The sequence below is a fragment of the Apteryx mantelli genome, chromosome 7 (genome assembly GCF_036417845.1).
Source record: "Apteryx mantelli isolate bAptMan1 chromosome 7, bAptMan1.hap1, whole genome shotgun sequence".
In the NCBI taxonomy this organism is placed as follows: domain Eukaryota; kingdom Metazoa; phylum Chordata; class Aves; order Apterygiformes; family Apterygidae; genus Apteryx; species Apteryx mantelli.
The window spans coordinates 560,852-581,224 of record NC_089984.1 but is presented as its reverse complement, the minus strand read 5'-3'; positions in this window follow the sequence as shown (position 1 = coordinate 581,224).

Below are 20,373 nucleotides of genomic sequence, written 5' to 3'. Positions count from 1 at the left end.
CTATAATCTAATCCAAGGAGAAATTACACTCTGTTAGTAAGTAACTCTTTTGTCTTGGTAGGCGTGTTCTGACACTTGGCCTGTACCCACTCTATGGTGGATACACAGTTTTCAGTTTACATCCTGTTTACATCCTGTTTACACGTGTTAGTTGCATAGCTAGAGAGTTATTAGTTCCGCAGCAGCCTATTCTACATGCCTCAATATTCTCATGCAAACCTCCTTTTCAGCAGCATGCAGGAAGCCCAGAGGACAGCACCAACTATCTTTTATACTCCACATGGCCATGTAGAGTGGGGGGCTCTTGGAGTCTCACGGGAAGCTACATTTACTACATTTTTACAGCACAGTCCAGCATAGGCACCAGTTCTGGTGCTTGCAACATCAGATGTACGTCATGCAAATCTCCCCAAGGAGCTCTTTCATTTCATTTCCCATGACTTTGAGATAGTTACTTATATCCTGAGTCCAGTGTATGTAGTAGGTCACAGGAGAGCATGCTTTGAAACCATTTTTAAAGCCTATGGAATGCACAATTGGAGATACAACTTGAACTCATCAGTGTTTACATATGCGAGTGCCCCTTGCCTTGCCTAGGATGAGATTTGTTGTGTTAACTAAGGGCTCAGCTAACCTTTTCTGATAAATTGATACAGTTGCATGTGCCAAAGGAAACGGCTTGGAGAGCCCAGCTATGTTTGGCTGAACTGAGAAGCAGTTGCAAAGGGCAGAAATTCCCAACGAAATCCTGGATGCCGTAATACCCTTCGTATGGGCCACAGGGAAGCCTGGATGAGCAGTGAATGCAACACCAGTAATAACTGAATGAAAACCTGGAGCACAACCGGTAAAAATACCCTACATGCTATTAAGTTAAGAGACTAGGCAAGGTTTGGAACCTTTGATAAATACCTTTGTCCAAAATGGAGTATTGCAAGAATGTCAGTCTGAGTATAAGACCCCTATTTTACCAGTAAAGAGACCCCGAACCCAGGAATATCGATTAGTACAAGATTTAAGAGAAATCGACTGAATAACTGTTGATTTCCAGCCGGTAGTCCCTAATCCCTATACTTTGCTGTCCTCAATACCTGAGAACAATGTCTATTTTACAGTGCTGGATTTAAAAGATGCCTTCTTTTGCATACTGTTGGAAAAGGAAAGCCAAAAAATATTCACCTTTGAATGGGAAAGCCCTACCACAGGTCGGAAAACTCAACTTTGCTGGACTGTGCTACCACAAGGGTTTAAGAGCAGTCCAAGGCTCTTTGGTAATGTACTTGCTAAGGAGCTGGAGGACTGGCAAGGTAGGAATCCTTCTGGCACTTTGTTGCAGTATGTGGACGATGTACTATTGGGATGTGAGACAAAACAAGAGTGTAAAATGGCTACTATAGACTCGCTGAATTTCTTGGGATTGGCCGGATATCAGGTGTCTCAGAAAAAGGCTTAGGTGGTGCAGCTTACGGTAACTTATCTAGGTTTTGAAATGTCTCAAGGAAAAAGAAAATTGGGGATGGAAAGAAAAGAAGCTGTATGTAGAATTGCTCCACCCAACTCAAAATGAGAATTGAGAGGCTTCCTAGGAATAGCCGGATGGTGCTGGCTGTAGATACCGAATTTCAGTCTGATTGCTAAACCATGGTATGATGCTATGAAGGGACCTGGAGAGGTCTTAGAATGGACCTCGGAATGGCGTAAAAGTTTTGTCGCTATAAAGACTGAATTAATGAGAGCACCTGCGCTGGGCGTGCCAAACCTGACTAAACCTTTTTCATTATGTGTGCATGAGCGACAACATGTAGCATTAGGAGTTTTGACACAGACCTTGGGAGAATGGAAGAGAGCAGTGGCCTACTTTTCTGAACAACTGGATGATGTGAGTAAAGGATGGCCGGCATGCCTCAGAGCAGTTGGTGCAACAGTATTATTGATTAAAGAGGCACGGAAATTGCCCTTAGGACAACTCATCACCGTATAGGTACCTCATGCCGTTTTAGCAGTATTGGAACAAAAAGGACATCCCTGGCTTTCACCAAGTAGATTGCTTCAGTACCAAGCCGCCTTAATTGAACAGGATGATGTTTCTTTAAAAGTGTCTTCCGTTTTGAATCCTGCTACATTGCTCCCGATAAACCAGGAAGGAGAATTGGAACATAAGTGTTTGCAGGCTATTGAGGAAGTTTATTCCAGCCGGCCTGACCTGAAAGATGAGCCCCTGACAGATCCTGAATGGGAACTGTTTATGGATGGAAGCAGCTTTACAGTAAGGGGAGAATGGCAGGCCAGATATGCAGTGGTGACTTTGCAAGGAGAGACAGAATCATCCGCTTTCCCCGCAAATACGTCTGCCCAGAAAGCAGAAATTATTGCCTTAACTCGAGCCTTAGAACTGTCTAAAGGGAAAAAGTCAATACTTATACATATTTATACATAGTTATATATTTATTCACCATTGCACTCCATTGCCCTCCTCAGCCCCCTCTACCCCCGATGACACCCCTCTGCCCCCTTTGCCCCCATGACACCTCTCTGCTCCCCTTGTGCTTCCATTGCACCCCATTGCCCCCCAAATCACTCCATTGCACCCCTCTGCCCTCTCTGTCCCCCATGGCAGCTCATTGCACCCCTCTGCCCCCCATGGCACCCCACTGCACTCTTCTACTCCCACTGCCCGCCACGGCACCCCTCTGCTCCCATGGCACCACTTTGCAGCCCTCAGCCCCCCATGGCACCCCTCTGCCCCTATGGTACCCCATTGCACGCTTCTGCCCCCACTGCCTCCCATTGCACCCCATTGCACCAAATGGCATCTACTGCCCCCCATGATACCCGTGTGCCCCCTCTGCCCACTTTGCACCCTGTTGCACCCTTCTGCCCCCCCATGGCACTTCCCTGACCTCTCTGCCCCCCATTGCACCCCTCTGCTTCCTTTGCACACCATTGTGTTCTTCTGCCCCCCCAGGGTGCCCCTCTGCCCCTATGGCACCCCAAGGCACCCCTCTTTCTCTCCTCTCACCTCCCCTCTCAGCAGAAGGGAACCATGTCCATATGTCCATCTACCTGTGCATCCTAACACACAGTACAACATGGCGCATGCACAAACATTCCCCCAGCACGCACGTGCGTGCCCCCCCAAGCACACAGAGCTTCCATGTCTCGCTCAAAAGGACCCTAATGCAGTCAGCATTGCAAACCATCCCACTGCACACACACCCCCCGTCTTGCACAGACACACACACACACACAAAACGCACTTCTCTCACAACCCCCACCATGATGCACACACACAACCACTGCACACAAACACCTCCCCCAAATTCTACGTCCTTCCCAGAGCATGCTGTGGCATTGCGCCAAGGTGATGCTGTGTCTGGGTGGGATGTTCACTAACTTAAGGGGAACCGTACCAGAGCAAGGACTCCGGGTGCAGCACGGCTCTCCATTATATGTATTTTATTGCTCACTCCTACATTGCAATCGTGCAGCGCAATTTGCTATAGCCAATCACTAAAATATTATTCTGCACATGCTTTGGGTTCACAACCAAGTTGCTGTCTTAGGGATCCCGATCCTTTGCTGTCCCATCAGTCATGGAAGAATCGCAGTGCAGGCGTCCCCTTCCCACTGCGTGGGGTCTTGGGGTCAGTCCAGCTGTCCGGAGTAGGGTCCACACCATGTGGCATGTCAAAACAACTCCCCCTTGTCCCACCTGAAGGTAGCAGCTTAAACCAATCACCAACTGAAATGTCTTTCTTCCCATGGGGTTTCACTGTTCCCTACAACTCCCTCGTCTGACTTCTTTATCACTCATTTTCCCACTGCTCTGCCAGAGGGCAGCGTTTCTGCACTGCCACCTCCTTTCTCATCCCTCCATTCCCACACAGCCCTGCAGTGTGGTGCCTCAGGCCGTGGACACCCCAGGCAATAGCCGACTGCTGGGATGCACCAGTGCAGCCTGCTGGGATCGCGGCTCTGCTAGCCAGGAGGCCCGCTCTTGCCTGCCGGGCTGCGACACGTGCCCACTCATCACCTCCCACCCCACTGCCACAGGTCTTGAAGAAAAGAGGAAATCCTGAGTGTGCAATGCAGAAATCCTCAGGAAGTGCTGTGCAGATGGTCAAAATCCAAGGCCTGTGAGGGGGTGCTCTAGCAGAGAAGGGGGAAAAGTCCTCTGTGTCCATGCTGTGGACTTGTGAAGATGGAGATGCAAGCTGGCAGGAGAGGCACGAAGTCAAGTTCCTATTGTTTGTGCTTCCTCAAGGCTCCTCAGCAGGTTTCGTAGGAAGGCACATAGGAAGCACACCGTTGTGGCCGCAGGCACTTGGCACGGCACCTTCTCCTGTTCCTAAATGCTGGCGTTAGACGCGTCTTTGGTGAAACTCCCTCACCTCACGTCCCTGTGCAATAGATGCCAGAGTCCAGGTGCTTTTCCGGAGAGGGAAAGAGTCTGCTTTGGGGGGCCCAGTCCTACAAGCAGCTGCGCACAGACGCACTCTTGCCTCCACTCGTAGCCCAGGTGACTGAGGCCAGGTGCCCTGGCACCCCATGCATGTGTGCGCAGGATGCTCCTTGGGGGCAGTGCTGCCACCTCCCTGCTGCACGGTCTTTGGCAAGCGCAGACTCTGGGAAGCTCTGGCCCACGTTTGTCCCTCCAGTCTTCTAACAATACTGGAACTGACTGTAGCTAACTACACACTAAGACTACTGTCACCAGCTCTAAGCTAGCTAGCCTCATACTGCACTGGACCATTAACTGTGCTACAGGAAGAAGAACTATGCCCTTACTCTGACTAAGAATAACTATAACTAATGCCTATAACTAATGCTAGTAATGATACCGAATAACTATAACTAATAACTATGACTAATGCTACTAATACTACCGAATGACTATAACTAATAGCTATGACTAACGCTACTAAAGATACCGAAAGATTATAACTAATAACTATGACTAACGCTACCGAAAGACTATAACTAATAGCTATGGCTAATGCTACTAATAATACCGAATAACTATAACTAATAACTATGACTAATGCTACTAATAATACCGAATAACGATAACTAATAACTATGACTAATGCTACTAATGATACTGAACAACTAGAACTAATAACTATGACTAATGATACCTATAGCAAATAACTGTCGCAAGGGGAACTAAGAACTCTATCCTACACTTAGCAAAATACCTATGAACTAAGAACCCCCCCAACTGCCCTAAGAATTCTCAAACTAACTGTCACTAACCACTAAAAATGAAATAACTACACCTACACTAATCTTTATGCTAATCCTGCTAATAATCCTAAAAATATTAATCATCCTAAATGTCCTATCCCCTAAAGAGAGCCGTGGCGGGGTGGTGGGAGCCATTGGCGGGCGCTGTCTCCGTCCCGCAGCGGAGGCGGAGGGGAGCCCTGGCAGGGACGTGTCCCCGCGGTCGGCCCTGCCTCTGCCGGGCAGATGTTGGTGCCCGGCGGCCAGGGGAGGCGTGGAGGCGCCGCGCGGCCCGGCGATCCTCAGCCTCCCAGCCCAGCGCCTTGGGCTCCGCTGCCCTGGCTGGGGGCGGCACCAGCCTGCTCTTGCTGGGGGGCCGTGCCCCGGCTGGTGGCCACCGGGGGCCTCCTGCCGCGCTAGCGCCTCCTCCTCCTCTTCGGCCCCTGGGGCAGGTCCGCGGGGCGTGGGGCGGGCTGCCCCTCCGCAGGGTCCACCTCCATGGGCTCCTCCTCCTCCTCCGCGGGCTCCACCTGCATGGGCTCTGGGACGGCTGCGGCGCTGCGCAGGAGGGTGGCGCGGCGCTCCCAGACGCTTGCGCCCACCTTCCTCTTGATGCGCAGCGCCGCCTTCCTCCTCGCCCACAGCTGCTCCGGCTGGCCCATGGCGGCAGGAACGGAGAGCTCGCTGCGGGCCCTCTCCCACCACCGGCCTCTCAACAGCTCTGGAACAGCAGCGCTGAGCTCACTGCTGACACGCGCGCACCATGGCGACGGCATGTCTTGCTCGGTCCCCACGCGCGGGGGCCCTGCCGGGCTCTGCCCCCACCCGCGGGGGGATCCTGGGGGCTGCAGGGGGCCCCGTGGGCAGGGGGCCGCGCGGCTGTGGGCTGCTCTCCTTGGCACCCTTCCCGTGGGCCGGCCTCCTTTCTAGACAGAAACATGGGGGGCGTGTGGCTCCTTCAGGCCTTCCAAGGCCCCAAGGCCCCAGGGCCCGGGACACAGCGCAGGCCCTCATGCAGCTACAGGTTTTGAGGGATGCTGCTGAGGAAAGAATCCATCTCTCGGGCACCCAACAGGACAAGAAGAGTTACTTTGCCTTGGAAAATGCCTGTTAGTTATTCTTGTGCACTTGCAGTGACTGGCCCCACACCACACTCCTTTTTCCTTTCCGAAATGCAGGTGTGGGCAGCAAGCAGCACGACACCCACGCATGATGACCCCAGCGCTGGGGGGCTTCTGCCATGTCAGCATGAGCAGGACACAAAAGGCATCTCCGGGAGTCACCGTGGCCCTCGCCACCTGCCTCCCAGGTCATGGAGAGCTGCAGAGCTCCTCCAAGCCCTCCCCGCACACTCCCGCAGACAGCCGGGTGCTGCCTGGCACAAAGCCTTCCTGGCAGCGGGCGAGGGGAGGGAGCTGCTGGCGCCCAGCTCTGGGCTCCAGGGAACAGGCCAGGGCTTGGAGCGGGGAGCTGGCAGCAGGCTCCCGCGAGGCTGCTGCTGGCAGCGCAGCCCCAGCCTGGTCCTTGCCCTGGGGACGCGTGCTGGTGGGAAGGGCCTGGCCAGGAGGGAGCCACGTGCCTGCGGAGGCAGCAGCAGCATTGCCCAGCTCGGTGCAGGAGGGCAGAGCAGGGGCTGCTCTTGCGCTGACTTCAGGAAGGCGCCACGCTGTCTCCCGCAAGGTCTTTCTATTGTTTTTATTATTTCTTTTTTTAGGGAAAGCTGATTGAGTGTTCTCAACCGTAACTGTTTGCCCTCTTCCGAGTATGTTGTTGAGTAAAGAATGCTCTGTATGTAGCTCATGCACGTGCAGGCGGTGATCCACACACATGAGGAAAATGATCATTGTGTTCCCCGTCACTGTTGTCAGGTATATGAGTAGAAGGAGCAGGGAGAGAAATTGCTGTAGTCTTTGATCAAGCCCTGAGAAACCCTCCAGGATGAACTCAGCAACTATAGTTTCATTTCCTGGTCCCATGTCTAATTTCAGTACATGCTGCTGAGACAGGAGCACGAAGAAGCAAGCGTGAGAATTTCACAGTCTCGACGGGAGGGTAGATCCTTCCTTCTTTGCTCCCTTGCTTGCTTCCTAGGTAGCACAGACAGAAATTTTCCTCTCAGCCATTCATCGCACCCTGATTTCTCCGCTCACATTTACAGTCCTCAGAGATTTTACTGTCTTCTTTCTACCTTTTCCAGCCACTCACAAAGGATTCTTTCTCACAAGCACAGTATTGTAAAGAGGTTGTGAACTAGTTCATGCCATGCCTGGGAAATTCCCTGTTCACTTCGACCTATTGCAAACATCCATCACATCTGTGCTTCAAAAGCCAACCTAATCTCCCAGCAAAAGTACTTACTATTATCTACAGATGCCAGTCCATCCATTTAGATTAGTATTTGGAAAGTTATTCCTTCTACTTTTCGGTGCTTGCCTTTTTTGACTTGGAACTTCTGTGAGGCTGTTGCTTTCAAAACAAGCCAGTACTGAGCATCTCTTCTGTAATCCCCTGCTTTCTTCCACATCTTCTTCCTCTCTGTTTCTCCAGAAACACTGAGGAAACATTGTTATTAAATGTCCTGACCTAAATGCCTTGCTTTCCCTTTAGGGGAGGGGGGAATCTTCTCATCTTAAAGAACTTAAAGGCTGTCCTTTTGATTATTTGACATAGGAAGCATCTGGAACAAAATAATAATAAGCAGGGTGATGTTTTAGATGTCTAAAAGTCAGGCACTTCAGTTTGAGCAAGTTAGCTTCCTCCCATCTTGTCAGTGCAGAGAGAGAGAAGAGTGTCTGGAAGAGACTGGTAACACTTCTTTCACATGCCAGTTATAGTCTGGGACGACCCAGCCTCTCTCTAGAGCTCTCTCTTTGCCTCCATTAACAAAATAGGGACCAAGGGAAAACAAGTGCAGACACCAGCTGCGCACAGACACCTCTAATGAAGCTGATGAAACCCACTACTTCTGTCTCAAACCTCTTAATTTACTAAGTAGCTAATTTCTTTTTCAAACCAAAGAACACGTCTAACAGAAGGAAGTCCAAGGAAAACATAGGCAATAAATACTGACATTTTTCCCTCCACCTTTGCATTTAGTTTTAGACATATAAAGGAAAGGAGCAGATGACTCCACAAATAGGATGCTTCAAAAATGCAGGGGCAGAGGGGAGAAGGAGATGATGGGTTTCAAGGAGTGAACCAGAGGTTCTGCACAGACTCTGTTGTCCCGCAGACCCTGTCTCAGAGTGTAATGGGTGACTCTTACACAGAGAGTAAAACGGGAAGCTCATTAGGGGGCAATACCTCATGTTTGCATTGGTGTTTTAACCTGGAGCTCAGGTTAGTCCTAGATCCCAGATGCTCTCTCTTGCTCTCTGCTTCTAGTCTGGCATAGGGGAATCTCTGGACTGGGTTCATCTGGAAGATATGCTGAAATTGAACCACTGGCTGTAATTATTTGAGCAAAAACTCAAGCCCGGTCACCTACAGCAATATCACTGTAGCCTCAGTGAATCAGAGGTGACAGTCCCAGCTTCCCATTTGCTGGGTAAGTTCCAGCACTCAAAATGTTGTGTCTTCTTAGTCTGCTGGATGTCAGCTAAAATCATGCTTCTCCTCAATGTACTTTCTTAGAGGAGCCTGCAAAGCTGCTGAGAGCTTACAGCAAAGCAGCTTCTCTGCTCACCATGGAGGTAACCGTCTTGAACCCTTTCATCAGGCTTTGGTTGGTTCAAAGGATTTGCTGTATTCAGGCCCCTCGTAGCCAAAAATGGAGCTACCATAAGCAATAGTGACGATGGCAGTGTGAGATATGCAGGTGAAGAAGGCTGTTTCCCAGAGGGTATTCTCAGGATAGTGCATCTAGTGCACACATAAGACACAGGGGTCAGTGTGAAGGAGCTCAGCAACACAGCAGAGAAGGGAACAAAGCTCATGTTTGAAGGTAGCTGGTGCCCATGCAGGCTGCTCTCATCAAAGGGATGAGGCCACAGAAGAAAGAGTCTCTTTACTGGGGACACAGGGTACCTTGGTATATAAGATGGTGGGGCTGAGCAAGGATAGAGATGCCGTCACCCAATGGGCAAAGATGAGCATGGAGCCCAACCAGGGCTTCATAAAGATGGTGCAGTGCGATGGATTGCAAATGGCCCCACAGCAATCAAAAGACAGCACAACAAGCAGGCTGAACTCAGCGGTGCCCAGGAAGATGGAAAGCACGGTCTGGAACTGGCAAGCAGCTGTGGGATGGTCTTAATCTCCAAGATGAGGCTGACAAACCTTTTAGGGGCAAAGGGAGCCAAATATCTAGGAAGGGGAAGCTGCTGGGGAAGAGATACGCTAGGGGTGGAACTGGTGGTTGAGTCAAATGATAGATATCATGACCATATGCCCCATGGCAGTGAGCAGATAAATCACCCACGGCAGTGTGAAGAAGAGGATTTGCATTTCATGGGTGACTGAAAAGGCCTTGAGGAAGAATTTTCCCCCTATGGTATGGTTGGGAGGATCCATTTCAGAAGCCAGTCAGTTGAAGGTGGGACAAGAGTAACTAATGTCATGTGTGGTGAAATTCGCCTTGCTGCCTTCATCAACTTTCCCTTCCCTTTTCCTAGTCCTACTTTTCTTTCTTGAGGTGGGAGACCAGAACTGCACAAGGGATTCTCATTTTCTCTTTGTTTATATCCAATGCCATGAAATAAAGGTTGATTCATCCCACCTGTCTTTAGACACAGGAAACAACTCTCCTGCCTCACTTGCTTGCAGAGGTAGGCCAGAGTGCTAGCTAAGAGCCAGTACTTGTGGCAAAAGCTCTGGAAATCAAGTTCCAGGTATGAAATTCAGGTTTCTCTTACAGTCAGAATTGTGGTGTGGGTGGGCAACAGGCTATCAGGCCTGTGCCTGTATGCGCACTCAGAGCACTCAAGTCATTAATCCCCTGGGTGGCCCAGGAACTCCCCCATCTAGTAATCCACACAGGTGAGCTGATGGGCAGGTTTGAGACAGGGGATGGACTTGAAACTAGGAGACTGACTGAACTCCTACCACTTTCCAAATTAAGTGTTGGACTGACTGGTGCAGAACCTCTCCAAGTGGGTGTTTCAGACAGTTCTAGAGATTTCCAGGGGCAGATCCTGCTGTGCCTGGACCAATTCCTGTGCTTAAATGTGGTGAGTACCATCTCAGGTGGAGTATCTGGCTGTTTCAGAATCTCTGCAGCAGCTCCTGCTGCAGAACTGATTAAATTGTAATTATTTAAGACCCTTGAAAATTGACAGTAGAAACTGCTCCTGCAAATGAAGAAGTGGCCATGTAGGACAGTCTTCTGTGCATTCTTAGGAGAGTTAGGAGATGCTTTGGTATGTAGGTTGAGGTAATCAGTAGCAATGGCTCATGCATATGCTGGAGAGGTCACACAGGACCACAAGCCAGCTGGACTATAAAAATTCCCCAGAAGAACAGTTCGGGGAGTCTCATCTGATCCAGTGGAAGCCACTGTTGGAAGGACCCTGGCAAAGGAGACTGCCACCACCATCTGGACAGTAACCAACCATCCCGTTCAAGAGATCTGATGCCCCTTGTGAGTGTTACCTGTGACATGCCAATAGAGGGGTGTCTGTGATTCTTTTGAATTCGGGGGTTATTTGCACTGAACTCCAAGAGATCATCATTTGTCAAGTATGAGAATTTATTAGAGATAAGAGGTTATAACAAAAAAAAGCTAGAAATATAACAGAACTGAAAAAATATATACACATATTAGAACTCTACAGTTAAATCATTGATGTACGGTACAGCGACTGCTCTCGCCCTTTATTGGCCACCCTTCCGGTACGGTTTTGCCTGGATTCTCCTCACCACGCCATTGACATCCACAGGCCAGCTGATGGTCGGTCAGAGTCCACACCAACTTCTGTGGCTTACTCTCTTTTATAGCCAGTCAAAACAACACCAGACCGCAGTTACACAAAAGCTGTATGGCCTCAGTCAATAACAGCATGCACATCAACAGGTAACCTAGTGCTCAGCCCACAGCACTGTTCAGTTAGTAACAATTTGCCCACTAACAGGTCTTTCTGTGGGGAATGGTTCCACAGCACCTAGATGTTTATGGGGTGAGTCTGTGGTGTCAATTCTCCTCTGTCTGGAATTGTCAGTCGTGGGGTCGTTAGACGGTTGCCCCCAGGCTGCAGCAACCCCACAGTGTGGCGGCTCCAGCCGTGATGCACCCGGGGTTCCTTAACTCCTGGGAGCACCCCAGAGCAAACCCCTCTTCTGTGGGCTGCACCATCCAGAGTCCCACGCTTGCCTGTGTGGCGCCTGTCACTCCACCCCTTGACACCGCCAGACACACGCATTTATTTCAGAAGTCAGCTAATTCCCCTTGGTGTGCAGTGGGCGGCTTTTGGGTAAGCACAGTACTGGGGAAATGCGCACTGCTATTAATAGACGCCAAAAGCAAAGCATGCCCATTTGCAGTAACACGTAAACAACTGTTAAAAATAACAGTCTTAATCCTAATAGCAACATGATTGGTCTGGCCTATTGACCCAAATTCAGTGAATCCGAGTGTTGTTCCAGCTCCATATCTTAACACAGAAATCTTATTTCCTTTAATTGCAGGCATTTCTTTCCTGCACCGAAAGATCAGCTTGTTCCCCAAGCTGGAATAGTTCCCTTTAGAGGAGCTTCAAATAGAGTTGGTCACCTTTTTTTTATTATTCTTTTTCCGTATTTCCCTGTCTTCTCTACAGGAAACAGACAACTTTAACTTCAGATCAACAGCTGTTACAATTATGCATAGATTTTACCATCTTTTTCTGTTTCTTTCCTTTCCTTTCATCAAGGGAAGGTGTTAGCCCCTTCCTTAGGATCATCAATTTTTACAAACACTAGAATACAGCTGTTGAGTTTCGTTATCAGCCTGGTATGTGTATCCCCTCATTCTTAGGTCTGCCATCTTCCTTTGATATTACTTCTCTCCTGGCTCCTAGATTCATTCTATTATTTAGATACTTTTAAAAAACACATTACTTAGCCTAACAATTCTACCACTCTTTCTGGCTGCTTCTTTTCAAGTTGTTGCTCTTCAGAGGGTCACTCTGTAGAACCCAAACAAAAAGAAAAGCCTACCAAGGCCATTCGGTTGTTATAGTTTGGTTTTAACTGTAACTGCTGAAGCTATTTCTTTTAAGGTTACTCGGTTACATCCATCTATTTTTCAAATTTGAACAGGGTTTTTTTTTTTTCATTGATTTTTCTTTATGCTCAGAAGCTTTTACTACAGCTTGGGGCATTTTCCAGCCCCTGCTGGTTTCTGGTGTACTTAAAGATGCTGTTTTTTCGCATTCGAGGTCTTTTCTTGTTTCCTAACTCTGCCCCTGGGGCTCTTAACTGCAGAGCCCGATCTCCACCCTGAGTCCTCCTGTGCCTCAGTGCCAGGCAGAGCAGTTATACTGGCCAGGGGGGGCAGAGCGTTTCTCACGGTCTTGTGAGAAACAAGCTGCCCAAGCCCGGTCCTGCTTTCCACCCAAAGCCTCCCCTGCTTCGCTCCCTCTCCTCTTCCACCTCTCTCTTTCACGTCTGTTTTTCTTCCACATGGTGGACTCCAATTGGCTGACAGAGCCTTCAGTGAAATCCAGACCCGCCCCCCTCCTCCTGCCAGCCAATAGGCAGGTCGCAAATCAGCAGCTGCCTATGGGAATGAGCTAGGGGAGGAGTCACAATGTTGCAGCGTCCAGATGGAGTGTTGTAAAGGTGAGGTTACAAAGTGTCCATTTAATCAGGGAATGTGGGAACAGAAGAGAGAGCCAGACAGCTCCTGGGGGTCCTGGGCGATGCTGGGGGCCGTGCTGCTCTTGGGGATCCCAGACCAGGCTGGGTTTCTGTACAAAAGTCTGGAAAAGCCTTGATGCAAGCCCCTAGAGAAGAGGGATTTTCCTGAGCACTCAGAGAAACCCATGCAGGACCCAGGGATGTTGAGGCAAACCCATCCCACCCACCCCCAAACCCACTGCTCTCCCTGGAGACCTTCCTGCATCCTCGGGCTGGGAGCAGGAGGGGGTCTGTGGGCACGGCCACATCCCAGACTAGCCTCCTTCAGGCCTTCAGCTTCACGGCGTGTCACAGCTTCAAATGAGCTCTCTAGAACAGCACTTCCCATGCCCCTGGTGTGGAGAGAAGACTTTGGGTAGTCAAGCAGGAGACAAGGGAGAGAAAGAGCAGAGACATCAGAGTGCAGACCTGGGGCTCCCAGCATCGTAGAGGGGGTGCCACAGGCTCAAGAAGCAACCCAAAGAAGTAAAGGAGTCCTTCCTTTTGCAGCGACTTGGAAAGCCACATCTCTCACAGTATTCAAGGGGGATGGAGTCTCCCTTCTGCAAGATTTGCCCCAAAACTGTGCAGAGATTAGGAAGAGCAGGAAGGCTGGTTGTAGGGATGTTCTCAAACTTCAGCAGCTGCAGAGCTGGGAGCTGGTCATCTCACAAACTTGGGAGTGAGTCAAAATGCACGTCCTGAGGCATCGCACTGCCTCATAGGCTCTGCACCGGAGCCTGGACAGCAGCACTGCAGTGTGTGAGCATGTCCTGAGAAGCCCAGAGTCATAAAATGTGGGAGATCCAGGATGTCGGGGCTGTACAGACCCAGGAGAGCAAGGGTGCCTTTGGGGAGGAGGGCAGGGGGCTGAGGAGCGTACCCAGGGGAGAAGCACAGCCCCAAGGTGACACTGAAAAGCACAAGGACCAAATGAGGCCCAGGGATGAGAAATGGCTTCCTCAGGCTCAGCCAGAAGGAAAGAAGGGCAAACTTCATGGGAAATGGGAAAACTTCCCCACATTTGCTACCTGGCCTCGCCCATGGCTTTGGAGCCTGGCAGGCTCCAGGGTCCTGGATAAGGGCCTCTGGATGACGTGTGTTAAGGCTATGTTTGCTCTTCTCTGGCATAGCATCTCTAGCTCAAGCACTGCCGACTGAGAAACCTTGCTGAGCACTTTTAAAAGCAGAGATCCTGCCTTGGTGCCTAAAGGAGGAAAGCTACGTCCTGTCCCACATTGTCCTGCATCCTGCTTCCACAAAAAGAGTGGCCCACAGCAGAAAGCAGTTTTGAGGCTCACCAAAGCATTTCTCAGCCTGTGGCCATGCTTTGTGCTGGTTCATCCCACATGCCTTGGATCCTGTAAAAACGCCAACCCCCAAACCCCAGATTCCTGCACAGGTCTGCCCAGTGCAGTGACCTGTCAGTGCAGGGGCGCAGAAGTGACATCTCCAGTGCCCCATTTGAGATATTTCACAGTCTTTGACACTGTCTGGAGACATTCCTGAAGGATTTATCAGAAAATTATGGAAAATAACTGCAGTGAAGGGAAGTGATGGCTTTCCAGGATGTGAGGGGAAATCTCTCTGCTCTCTCCCTGGCTGTGCCATCTCCATGGCAGTGACCTACTGAGCCCCCAGATGACACGAGCTGAGGTCACAATGGGACGTGCCACATCACAGGGAGGTCTCCCCGGTGTCATTGTGGGGACCCTCACTTCCCTGTGAGGCCCAGGCACTCCTGGGCACTGCTCACACCCTCCCCATGGCTGCCTTTCATAGTGGCTCCACGGCAAGGAGAGGGGACAGGAGGCAGTGGGACCACGTTGGGGCCCCTCACCAACAGGCGGAGGAGCAGGGGCATGTTGGAAAGGAGTTTTGGGTAATGAGATGGGAAGAGCGTCCCATTTCTCTGGCTGGAGAGGTGAAACGAGAGCAAGAGGGCAAGCGAGATGGAGGACTGCTGGATGGACACCATCAGCCAGGACCACAGCTCCTTGTCCCCTGCGCTCCTGCGGCTCTCCACCGAGGGTAAGGGCTTTGGGAGATCCTTCCCGAGGTGTCGCACAGAGACTGTTAACTGCCAAAACTGCTGTGGATCCCGGGCTGTGGGGGTGCCTGGACGGGGCTGGGGGCTGCTGCGAGAGCCCTGCCTGAGGGTCCCCTCTGGCTCGGGGGACAATGTGGCAGCCAGGACTCCTGGGTCCTGGGGATGGGGCTGTCCTGAGCCCCAAGGCTTCTGTGCGGCCAGCTCCATCGCCTCTTAGGGTGGGGGGGGGGCATGGGAATCCATGACAGGTTTCCCTGGGAGTGGGTCCTCTTTGGGGTCTGGCTCTGAGAGGAAAGGGGTCCTGCATCCCAGACGCTGAGGTGGCCTGCAGCTCCATGGGGCTCTCAAGACCCTGCTGGAAATGTCCATATATGAGAATAAAACCTTCACCTTTTAATAACTCCAAGTCCTCTGGGTGTTTGGGAAAAATCTCTCTTCCTTCCCCCTCGATCCTTTTATGCTTCCAGCTTGGCACAGCATGTTTTGGGCTCAGAGATGCCACCTTCAGATGGCCACAGACCCTGTCCTCCTGCAAATTGGGCTCAAACCTCTGCACCCAAAAGAACATACATTGGAGAGAGCAGCCTGGAAACAGGCGGAGGTGCAATCCTCATTCAACAGGTCCTGGCTGACGCCAAGGTTTTTTCTCTGAGCTGTGGTGGGCAGTGCTGGGGTGAGCCCAACACAGCCATCTCCCCCAGCACCCTCACGACCCCACACCACTGCTCCCTAGCCAAGCCCTAGGGCTGCCGTGGGCAGGGACCCGGGGCAGGAGGGGCGAGAGGACACTGCCCTGCCCTGCCCTGCCCTGCCCTGCCCTGGGGGCAGCAGGACGCTGCCTGCAGGCTCCGGTGCCACGGCCAGCCCCAGGGCTCCCATGCCGGTGTGATATGTGCTAATTTGTTACATCAAAGTGAGAAACAGCCTTGGGAACATCCTGGATTGTGTTCTGTGTAATTTGTTACATCAAAGTGAGAAACAGCCTTGGGAACATCTGTGGGAACATCCTACATCCTGTGGTGGGGGCATGTACCCTGCCTGAGATAAGGGAGTTGAGCTAGCGAAGCGGCAATGTTAGTTTAGATAGCCTAATATGGCGATGGCGATGTCACACAACTGTGAAATATAGCATGACCACGGAAGTCGTAAAATATATGCGTGACCTGAGGGTCACCACTCACAATGCAGAGGAAGACTCCAGCCTTCATCCCCACGACCACCAGAGGGCTGAAGAAGACCCCCTAGCAACAGCCGGCGCAACCGCAGAAGTTACAGGAAGTGCCACGTATACCCGGAACTGGAATCTCATATAAGGAGACTGTGAGGGGGGGATTGCGCGCGCCGTTGGTGAGGCAGGAGACTCCCCGGCCACTCAGCGCTGTTTTGCTTACTTGTAACTTGCTCAATTATTCCATTAAGTTGGATTTTATGCAAACCAATTGGAGTGGTCGTGTTTGCCTAAAACACCGGTGTCACGGATGCCACCAGCACAGACCCCAGCGCTGCCCCCCCGCACCCCGCACGGCCCCCAGGGCGCAGGGCAGCCAGCAGCCCCGCGGGGCCCCTGCCCCACAGCCCAGCACCGCCCGGGCAGCGGCCGCACCCCGGGACCCCACACTGCCCGCCCACACAGCACCGCGCTGCCCCCAGGCCCTGCCGCGCCCCGCGCTGCCGCCCACAACATGGCGCCCGACCAAGGGGGAGGGGGCGGAGCTGGCCGCCAGGGCAGGAGGGCCCAATGTTGCCATGGCATTGCCCCAGTGCAGCCCTCCTATTGGCTGTCAGGAGGAGGAGGGCGGGCAGCGATTTCACTGATGGCTCTGCCAGCCAATTGCAGCCCAACATGTGGGAAAAAAAAAAAAGACGTCAAAGAGGTGAAAGAGGAGCGGGAGCAAAGCAGGCGAGAAGCGAGCGGGCGAGAGCGTTTGGTGGGGGCTGCGGGCGCGTTCAAATGGCGGCGGGTGCCCTCCCGCCGGGGCGGGGCAGCGGTGCTGGCGACGAGGCTGCTTTGCTGCAGGAGCTGCAGCAGGGGCTGGTGGGGCCGTGAGCAGGGGCCAGAGCGACGTGGGCCAGAGGGGGGAGCTGCCCTGCAGCCAGACGTGGCGGCCTGCCGCGAGCAGCTGGGCCGGGGCGGCTCGGTGGGGTTTGGGGGCAGGAAGCTTTGGCCCTGTGGTGGCTCTGGGATCCCTGTTAAAGCGTTTCCCTGAGCTGCTGCTGCCAGCGCAGCCCCAGGTGCTGCTCGGAGCTGCGTTTGGGAGGTGCTGGGCAAAGTGTGAGCAGGCTGCTGGTGTCGTCGCGAGGTGCCCTTCCCGATGGTGTCTTTTGTTGTGAAAACTGCATTTCCGAGTGGCTCTGAGAGACGCTGTCCCCGCATGTCATGCCGTGCCTTAGTCGTCGTTTTTGCTCCCTGCCTCTTGCTTTGCACCGAGACCTGTGAGCCCGGCAGCAGGGTGAAGGGTGTTTGCAGAAGAGCTCTGTAAGTGTGAGCTGTTTTGCTTGTCAGGGCCTTGAAAGTTGATGAACGGCCAGTGCTTGCACTTGCCGTTGTTCTTTCCATGCTCCTAGGTCAGGGTGAAGAGTTGCTGAATTGTGTCTCTGCTGGTTTCACCAACTGAGATGCCCTGGCCTGAGTCCTTCCACGTGCCTCCAGTTGTCAGGGCCTAAAATAGGAGAATGCTTGTTGTCCTGGATGTGTGGAGGATTTTCTGGTTTTGTTCAGCACTGGGGAAGGAACCAGAGTTCTGAGTTGCGGGAAGGCTTCTCCCTGTGCCTGGGACATGAGGCCCTGCTGTCTTCAGTTTCATGATTGCTGCTCCCATGCAATCCTCCCGTTAGAAAATGTTGCCAAGAATTACTTGCAGGCTGTTCTGCAATTCTTAAATTTCATAGGCTAGGTGTTGATAATGCATAGCAGAAGCTAATCTTTTGGTGTAGTAACTGGTAGGCAATGGGTGTTTGAGAGCATTGTGAGTATTATGAGGCCATGATGTGAATCTGTGATGTGATGACACCTCTATGTGAGCAGCTGACAGGTCAGGAGAAGACGCATGGCCTGGATGCTGGTGGTGAGGTCACTTCTGGGTTTGTTGCGTGTGCTCAGAGGAGGGATTGACCCCTGCAGAGCTCTACAGCAATACAGAAATGCAACTCATTAATCAAGCAGAAGTCGATATTCCACATCATCTGACACAAATTTTATTCCACTCCATCATCATGAGTTAGTACTGCTACATTTCAAATGCGGATGACGTTCTGTGGTGAACATGGACATGGAGTTTGCCTTTCCGCTTGTTGCTAAGTAGAAGCTTGCAGCGTCCTCCCGGTCAGCTAGGGAGTGCAGCTAGACTTTTGAGGCTGCTAAGTGAATGTAGTGCTGGTGTGAGCAGTGGTGTGAATAATCTCTTCTTGCCAGGGTGTGTGTGTGCTTTAGAAGTTGCCCCTGTCAAAAGAGCAGGGAGCCTGTGAGATTTTATTGCAAGGTCTGCATGCTGTCTCTGTCTTTGAGGTGTCCAGCTGCTTTGGTGACACGTTTAGAACTGTAACACTTTAGGGGTCTCTGATTTTCTGTCCACGTATGCAGTCATTGGAGAATGGGTGCAAAGGCAGTTGGAGGAGACGGAAGGAATGTCACCCCCCAAAAAGGGTATGGGCCACATTTTGAAAGAGATTTCTTGTTCAGAGAAGTTGAGGCACAAGCGAGAGGGAAAAGCTGGCCTGATCAGCCACTGTGAGAGTACTTCTTGTCTGCTTCCTGGTGGGAAGGTGGGAAGTGAGCAGGCCCCGGGCTGTGAGTGGCTGTTCAGAGGCAGAGCCTGTTGCAAGGCCTTGGAGGACTAGAAAGGAATGGAAGGTCTGGAGAGTTGGGCTTTGTGTGTTGTGGGGTGCTTGGGGTGCCCTGTGTGCTGCCGTGTGTGGTGCTGTGGGCTGTGTGTCGCTGATGCAGAGGCGTGTGTTGGTTGCCAACCCTCTGTGAGGTGTGGAGGTAACGGTGTGTTACAGTGCGAGATGCCCTGTGGTGGAGCCGGGTGGTGGCGCCAGTGTTTTGGTGCTCAGCGTGGGAGGAGGTGTCTGGAGAGAGGAGTGCTCTGCTCCCAAGGCCCAGCCTGCCATCACAGTGTCCTTCTGGGAGACGTGGGTGAGGACTGTTGGTGACCGTGTTGCCTCCTTGGAGTATCGTGGCGCGAGGCAGGGCTGCTCCCAGTTTGGTGGTTTGTGTCAGCTGAGGTTCAGGCTTGCAGTTTCGGAAGGGTTTGATGCTTTCGTGAGTCTTTGGGATTTTACTGACTGCTGGCGAGAGTTCTCTTCTCCCTCCTTAAAGGCTTTCTGCTGAATCTGGACCCTCATTGCATCTGCCCATCTCAGACGCTAATCCATTCCAGTCCCTCAGCGAGATGGGTAGTTAATGAAAGCAGTCAGAGGCATTTCTGCACGTTGTGCCTACGCAGAGCCTTGCAGAGAGGGGAGATGCCCCCTCCCAAGAAGTCAGGCCTGTGAGGGCGATGGGTGGCTCTGAGACACCTGTCCTTGTTGAGCGGTGGAGGTGGCATCTGCAAAGCCTCTGGTGCCTTTGGCAAGAGTCTCACAATAGCATATTCCTTGAGGCTGCAATGGGGGAGCCATGTGGAGGTAGCAGGGCTCCAATGCCCTGCTCCAGGCAGGTGCCAGTAGAGGAGGTATCTTGGGGCCTTTTCCAGTGAAGTTTTGATTACCTCCAAGGATGGAGATCTGGGAACCTCTCTGGATCCCTGTGCCGCAGTTTGGCCACCGTCACGGAGAAAAAGGTTTCTTCTTAATGTCTCAGAAGCATTTCCCATTGTCCGATTTGTCCCTGTTGCCTCCCATGCTACTAGTGTGCACCTCCAAGAAAATCCGGCTCCGTCTTCTCTGTGCCCTCCATAAGGTAGCTGTGCACAGCAAGAAGATGCCCCTTGGCCTTCTCTTGTCTAGGCTGAACAAAGTCAGCTCTCGCAGCCTCTCCTTTTATGCGCCACGCTGCAGCCCCTGACCATCTTGGTGTCCCTGTGCTGGACTCCCTGCAGTGTGTTAGTGCCTGTGCAGACCTGGAGAGCCCAAACAGGACCTGGTATACAGACATGGTGTCACCTGTGCCAAAAAGAGGGGTAGAACGTCTTGGTGGCCCTGCTGGCTGTGCTCTCACCAATAGAGCTCAGCACAGAGGGGAGACATTTGCCCCTGCCTGTTGCGACTCTGTAAGGCCAGCAGAACTGCCAGTAACACTCCGATTCTTTCTTTCTTTCTAGGTTGCTCCACTCATGGAGGTTCCC